We start from the raw sequence: 7,807 nt of genomic DNA, 5'->3' as shown, positions 1-7,807 counted from the left end.
TTCAGCAGCTGCACCATTGAGAGCTCGTGACTGGTTGCATCACCGCTGGTATTGCAAGCTGCGTGGCATCCGACACGCAAGGCGTACAGAGGGAGTGTGCGTACGACCAGGTACTTCCTGGGGGAAGGAACTCCCATCCATCCAGAACTTAGATACCAGGCGGTGTAGAGGAAAGCCCCCTAAAATATGCGTCAAAGACTCCAGCCACCACACAGTCATAGACCTTTTGTCTCTGCTTACCACGGCCACAGCGGCTAAGCCGTCTTGGTATCGACCAAAGTTGAGACTAACAGACCTCCTGACAGCTTCTACCCTCAAGCCATAAGACTGCTACATAGTTAGTCCGGGTTGCTATTTGGTTAACTATTTAACTGTCTGCATTGACCCTTTTGCACTATCTTTTTGACTCAGTAAACAGTAGCTGCAGTGTATGTTGATATCATTTCAATTAGACATGTATCCTCAATACCGTACCCTCACTCATAGGTGTGTATATACAGTGTATACTGCCTACGCATCAACTGTACTACTCTAACTGCTGTTACCAGTCCCATACACTCAACTCAGTACTGGTACTCTGTTTATCAGATAGCTTTATACCTAGTACCCTACAACATCAACACCAGTATGTACTCGTGTATACAGTCATGTTATTCTAGTACCCTACACATCATACTCAATACTGGCTACCGCTGTGTATAGCCATTGTTTTCTTACTAGTACCCCTACACCACCTCAGTACTGGTACCCTGGGTATACAGCCATGTTTATAACCTAAACCCCTCACACCTCAACTCAGTTTGGTACCCGTGTATGACACCATGTTATATGCCTAGATACCCTAACATTCAACTCAGTACTGTGTACTCTGTGGTATACATGGCCATTATTAACCTCAGTGTACCACACTACACATCACTCAGTACTGGGTACCCCTCTGTGTATACAGCCAATGTTATTTACTACATACCCTACACATCAACTCAGTACTGGTACTCTGTGTAATACAGCCACTGTTATTACCTAGTACCCCTACACATAACAACTCAGTATACTGCTAACTACTGTGTATACAGCTCATGTATATACTAGTACCCCTCACATCAACGTCAGTATGCGATACTCTGTGTATACAGGCCATGTTGTTCTAGTACCCTACACATCAACTCAGTGACTGGTCTCTAGTGTGTATCGCCATGTATCTTACCTACTTAACCCTACACCAATCAACTCATAACTGGTACTTCTGTGTATACAGCCTGTTGTATTAACATATAACCCCTTACACATCAATCAGTACTGGTACTCCTGTGTATACAGCCATGTTATACCTAGTACCCTACAACATCACTCCACATTACAGGTACTCGTGTATACAGCCCGTTATGTACTAGTACCATCTAAACCATCAAACTCAGTACATGGTACTCTGTGGTTAAGACGCATGTTTTTACCTAGTACCCCTACCATCAACTCGTACTGTCTGTCTGTGCTATACAGCCATGATTTATACCTGTACCCTACACAGCAACTCAGTACTGGTACTTGTGTTACACAGCATGTTATTTACCTAGTACCCTACACATTAAACACAATAGGTAACTGGTACTCTGGTATACAGCCACCGTTTAGTACCTATACCCCTAACATCATCCTCAGTACTGGTACTCTGTGTATGACACAGTTATTACCTATGACCTTACATCATCAGTACTGGTACTCTGTGTAACAGCTACTGGTTCATTACCTAGTCCCTACAGCACATCAAACTCATACTGTTACTCTGTGTTTATACATGCCATGGTTATATATATAACCCTCAACATCAACCTCAGTACTGTACTCTGTGATTACAGTCCATGTTATTACCTAGTACGCCCTACACATCACTCGTCACTGGTAATCTGCTGTGTCGATACAGCACATGTTATTATCCTAGTACCCCTAACATCAAATACTAGTACTGGTACTCTTTTATACAGCCATGTATTCCTAGTACCTACCATCACTCATACTGTTGACTCTGTGTAACAGCCATTTATTACCTAGTACCATTACACATCAACTCAGGAACTGTACTCTGTGTATCCAGCCTTGTTTTACGCTAGTACGCCACCTACACATCAACTCAGTACTGGTACTCTGTGTAAACGCCAATTATTCCCTAGTCCCTACCCATCAACTCAGTACTGGTACTCTGTGTATACAGGCCCTGAGTTTATTACCTAGTACCCCTACACAGCAACTCAGTACTGTACTCTGTGTATACAGCCATTGTATTCCTAGTACCCCCGACACATCAACTCAGTCTGGTACTCTGTGTGTTACAGCCATGTTACTTACTATTACGCGCCTACACATCACTCAGTACGGTACTCTGTGTATACAGCCCATGGTATTCCAGTACACCTACACCTCAACTCAGTACTGGTACTCTGTCTTTGAGGATCTGAGGCCAAATCTTTTAAGTCTCCTGAGGAGAAGAAGCGTTGTCGTGCCCTCGTCACAGTTGTGTTGGTGTGTGTGGACCATGATAGATCCTTAGTGATGTGGACACCGAGGAACTTGAAGCTCTCGACCTGCTCCACTACAGCCCACTCGATGTGAATAGGGGCGTGCTCGGGTCTCAGTTCCCTGTAGTCCACGATCAGCTCCTTCGTCTTGCTGATGTTGAAAGAGAGGTTATTGTCCTGGCACCACACCGCCAGGTCTCTGACCTCCTCCCTATAGGAGGACTCATCGTCATCAGTGATCAGGCCTAGCACTGTCGCGTCGTCTGCAAACTTAATGATGGTGTTGGGAGTCATGGGTGAACGCGGAGTACAGGCGGGGACTAAGCATGCACCCCCGAGGGGCCCCCGTGCTCAGGGTCAGCGTGGCGGATGTTTTGTTACCTACCCTTACCACCTGGGGGCGGCCCATCAGGAAGTCCAGGATCCAGTTGCAGAGGGAGGTGTTCTGTCCCAGAGTCCTTAGCTTAGTGATGAGCTTGGAGGCCACTATGGTATTGAACACTGAGCTGTAGTCAATGAATAGCCTTCTCACATAGGTGTTCCTCTTGTCCAGGCGGGAAAGGGCGGTGTGGAGTGTCCAGGCGGGAGAGGGCGGTGTGGAGTGTCCAGGCGGGAAAGGGCGGTGTGGAGTGTCCAGGCGGGAAAGGGCGGTGTGGAGTGTCCAGGCGGGAAAGGGCGGTGTGGAGTGTCCAGGTGGGAGAGGGCGGTGTGGAGTGTACAGGCGGGAGAGGGCGGTGTGGAGTGTACAGGCGGGAGAGGGCGGTGTGGAGTGTCCAGGCGGGAAAGGGCGGTGTGGAGTGTCCAGGCGGGAAAGGGCGGTGTGGAGTGTCCAGGCGGGAAAGGGCGGTGTGGAGTGTCCAGGTGGGAAAGGGCGGTGTGGAGTGTCCAGGTGGGAAAGGGCGGTGTGGAGTGTCCAGGCGGGAAAGGGCGGTGTGGAGTGTCCAGGCGGGAAAGGGCGGTGTGGAGTGTCCAGGTGGGAGAGGGCGGTGTGGAGTGTCCAGGCGGGAGAGGGCGGTGTGGAGTGTCCAGGCGGGAAAGGGCGGTGTGGAGTGTCCAGGCGGGAAAGGGCGGTGTGGAGTGTCCAGGCGGGAAAGGGCGGTGTGGAGTGTCCAGGCGGGAGAGGGCGGTGTGGAGTGTCCAGGCGGGAAAGGGCGGTGTGGAGTGTCCAGGCGGGAGAGGGCGGTGTGGAGTGTCCAGGCGGGAAAGGGCGGTGTGGAGTGTCCAGGCGGGAAAGGGCGGTGTGGAGTGTCCAGGCGGGAAAGGGCGGTGTGGAGTGTCCAGGCGGGAGAGGGCGGTGTGGAGTGTCCAGGCGGGAAAGGGCGGTGTGGAGTGTCCAGGCTGGAAAGGGCGGTGTGGAGTGTACAGGCGGGAAAGGGCGGTGTGGAGTGTCCAGGCGGGAAAGGGCGGTGTGGAGTGTCCAGGCGGGAAAGGGCGGTGTGGAGTGTCCAGGCGGGAAAGGGCGGTGTGGAGTGTCCAGGCGGGAAAGGGCGGTGTGGAGTGTCCAGGCGGGAGAGGGCGGTGTGGAGTGTCCAGGCGGGAGAGGGCGGTGTGGAGTGTCCAGGCGGGAAAGGGCGGTGTGGAGTGTCCAGGCGGGAGAGGGCGGTGTGGAGTGTCCAGGCGGGAGAGGGCGGTGTGGAGTGTCCAGGCGGGAAAGGGCGGTGTGGAGTGTACAGGCGGGAGAGGGCGGTGTGGAGTGTCCAGGCGGGAGAGGGCGGTGTGGAGTGTCCAGGCGGGAAAGGGCGGTGTGGAGTGTCCAGGCGGGAAAGGGCGGTGTGGAGTGTCCAGGCGGGAGAGGGCGGTGTGGAGTGTCCAGGCGGGAGAGGGCGGTGTGGAGTGTCCAGGCGGGAGAGGGCGGTGTGGAGTGTCCAGGCGGGAGAGGGCGGTGTGGAGTGTCCAGGCGGGAGAGGGCGGTGTGGAGTGTCATCGCGTTAAGGCCCGGTTACCCAAAAGCATCTTAAGGCGAATGTCATCTTTAGATTCCTTCGTAGGAGCAACATCTCTGAGCGGTTTCCCAAAACCATCGTTATTAACGTTGCACTTGACAAAGCCAGTAATCCAAACGCCTGCCTCAGACCTCATTGAACAGTTAAGTGTTTGTCAGATTACTTTAGCAAATGTATACAAAATATTTAAAAAATATGATATTTACATAAGTTTTCAGACACTTTACTTTGTTGAAGCACCTTTGGCAGCAATTACAGCCTTGAGTCTTCTTGTGTATGACGCGACAAGCTTGGCACACCTGTATTTTGGGAGTTTCTCCCATTCTTCCCTGTAGATCCTCTCAAGCTCTGTCAGGTTGGATGGGTTGAACCAAAAACAACACACGACCTTCTGACCCTTTGAAGAGCGCTTCGTTTTACGTGACGTTGTCAGCTGCCCTAGATAGTATACTACTGTAGTAACCCGTGGATAGAAACCCATACTTTAAGAAAGGCTTCCCTAGATAGTATACTACTGTAGATAGAAACTCATAGAAAGGCTGCACTAGATAGTATACTACTGTAGTACTACTGTTTATAGAAACCCATAGAAAGGCTGCCCTAGATAGTATACTACTGTAGTACTACTGTTTATAGAAACCCATAGAAAGGCTGCACTAGATAGTATACTACTGTAGTACTACTGTTGATAGAAACCCATAGAAAGGCTGCACTAGATAGTATACTACTGTAGTACTACTGTTTATAGAAACCCATAGAAAGGCTGCACTAGATAGTATACTACTGTAATACTACTGTTGATAGAAACCCATAGAAAGGCTGCTCTAGATAGTATACTACTGTAGTAACCTGTTGATAGAAACCCATAGACAGGCTGCTCTAGATAGTATACTACTATAGTACTACTGTTGATAGAAACCCATAGAAAGGCTGCTCTAGATAGTATACTACTGTAGTAACCTGTTGATAGAAACCCATAGAAAGGCTTCCCTAGATAGTATACTACTATAGTACTACTGTTGATAGAAACCCATAGAAAGGCTGCCCTAGATAGTATACTACTGTAGTACTACTGTTGATAGAAACCCATAGAAAGGCTGCCCTAGATAGTATACTACTGTAGTACTACTGTTGATAGAAACCCATAGAAAGGCTGCCCTAGATAGTATGCTACTATAGTACTACTGTTGATAGAAACCCATAGAAAGGCTGCCCTAGATAGTATACTACTGTAGTACTACTGTTGATAGAAACCCATAGAAAGGCTGCCCTAGATAGTATACTACTATAGTACTACTGTTGATAGAAACCCATAGAAAGGCTGCTCTAGATAGTATACTACTGTAGTAACCTGTTGATAGAAACCCATAGAAAGGCTTCCCTAGATAGTATACTACTATAGTACTACTGTTGATAGAAACCCATAGAAAGGCTGCCCTAGATAGTATACTACTGTAGTACTACTGTTGATAGAAACCCATAGAAAGGCTGCCCTAGATAGTATACTACTATAGTACTACTGTTGATAGAAACCCATAGAAAGGCTGCCCTAGATAGTATACTACTGTAGTACTACTGTTGATAGAAACCCATAGAAAGGCTGCCCTAGATAGTATACTACTATAGTACTACTGTTGATAGAAACCCATAGAAAGGCTGCTCTAGATAGTATACTACTGTAGTAACCTGTTGATAGAAACCCATAGAAAGGCTTCCCTAGATAGTATACTACTATAGTACTACTGTTGATAGAAACCCATAGAAAGGCTGCCCTAGATAGTATACTACTGTAGTACTACTGTTGATAGAAACCCATAGAAAGGCTGCCCTAGATAGTATACTACTGCAGTACTACTGTTGATAGAAACCCATAGAAAGGCTGCTCTAGATAGTATACTACTGTAGTAACCTGTTGATAGAAACCCATAAAAAGGCTTCCCTAGATAGTATACTACTATAGTACTACTGTTGATAGAAACCCATAGAAAGGCTGCCCTAGATAGTATACTACTGTAGTACTACTGTTGATAGAAACCCATAGAAAGGCTGCCCTAGATAGTATACTACTGCAGTACTACTGTTGATAGAAACCCATAGAAAGGCTGCCCTAGATAGTATACTACTGTAGTACTACTGTTGATAGAAACCCATAGAAAGGCTGCCCTAGACAGTATACTACTGTAGTACTACTGTTGATAGAAACCCATAGAAAGGCTGCCCTAGATAGTATACTACTGTAGTACTACTGTTGATAGAAACCCATAGAAAGGCTGCTCTAGATAGTATACTACTGTAGTAACCTGTTGATAGAAACCCATAGAAAGGCTGCCCTAGATAGTATACTACTGTAGTACTACTGTTGATAGAAACCCATAGAAAGGCTGCTCTAGATAGTATACTACTGTAGTAACCTGTTGATAGAAACCCATAGAAAGTCTTCCCTAGATAGTATACTACTGTTGTACTACTGTTGATAGAAACCCATAGAAAGTCTTCCCTAGATAGTATACTACTATAGTACTACTGTTGATAGAAACCCATAGAAAGTCTTCCCTAGATAGTATACTACTGTAGTACTACTCTTGATAGAAACACATAGAAAGGCTGCTCTAGATAGTATACTACTGTAGTACTACTGTTGATAGAAACCCATAGAAAGGCTGCCCTAGATAGTATACTACTGTAGTACTACTGTTGATAGAAACCCATAGAAAGGCTGCCCTAGATAGTATACTACTATAGTACTACTGTTGATAGAAACCCATAGAAAGGATGCCCTAGATAGTATACTACTGTAGTACTACTGTTGATAGAAACCCATAGACAGGCTGCCCTAGATAGTATACTACTGTAGTACTACTGTTGATAGAAACCCATAGAAAGGCTGCCCTAGATAGTATACTACTGTAGTACTACTGTTGATAGAAACCCATAGAAAGGCTGCCCTAGACAGTATACTACTGTAGTACTACTGTTGATAGAAACCCATAGAAAGGCTGCCCTAGATAGTATACTACTGTAGTACTACTGTTGATAGAAACCCATAGAAAGGCTACCCTAGATAGTATACTACTATAGTTCTACTGTTGATAGAAACCCATAGAAAGGCTGCCCTAGATAGTATACTACTATAGTACTACTGTTGATAGAAACCCATAGAAAGTCTTCCCTAGATAGTATACTACTATAGTTCTACTGTTGATAGAAACCCATAGAAAGTCTTCCCTAGATAGTATACTACTATAGTTCTACTGTTGATAGAAACCCATAGAAAGTCTTCCCTAGATAGTATACTACTATAGTTCTACTGTTGATAGAAACCCATAGAAAGTCTTCTCTAGATAGTATGCT

Source organism: Salvelinus namaycush, unplaced genomic scaffold (assembly GCF_016432855.1).
Source record: "Salvelinus namaycush isolate Seneca unplaced genomic scaffold, SaNama_1.0 Scaffold105, whole genome shotgun sequence".
NCBI classification, from domain to species: domain Eukaryota; kingdom Metazoa; phylum Chordata; class Actinopteri; order Salmoniformes; family Salmonidae; genus Salvelinus; species Salvelinus namaycush.
Note: the sequence above shows the minus strand (reverse complement) of the source record.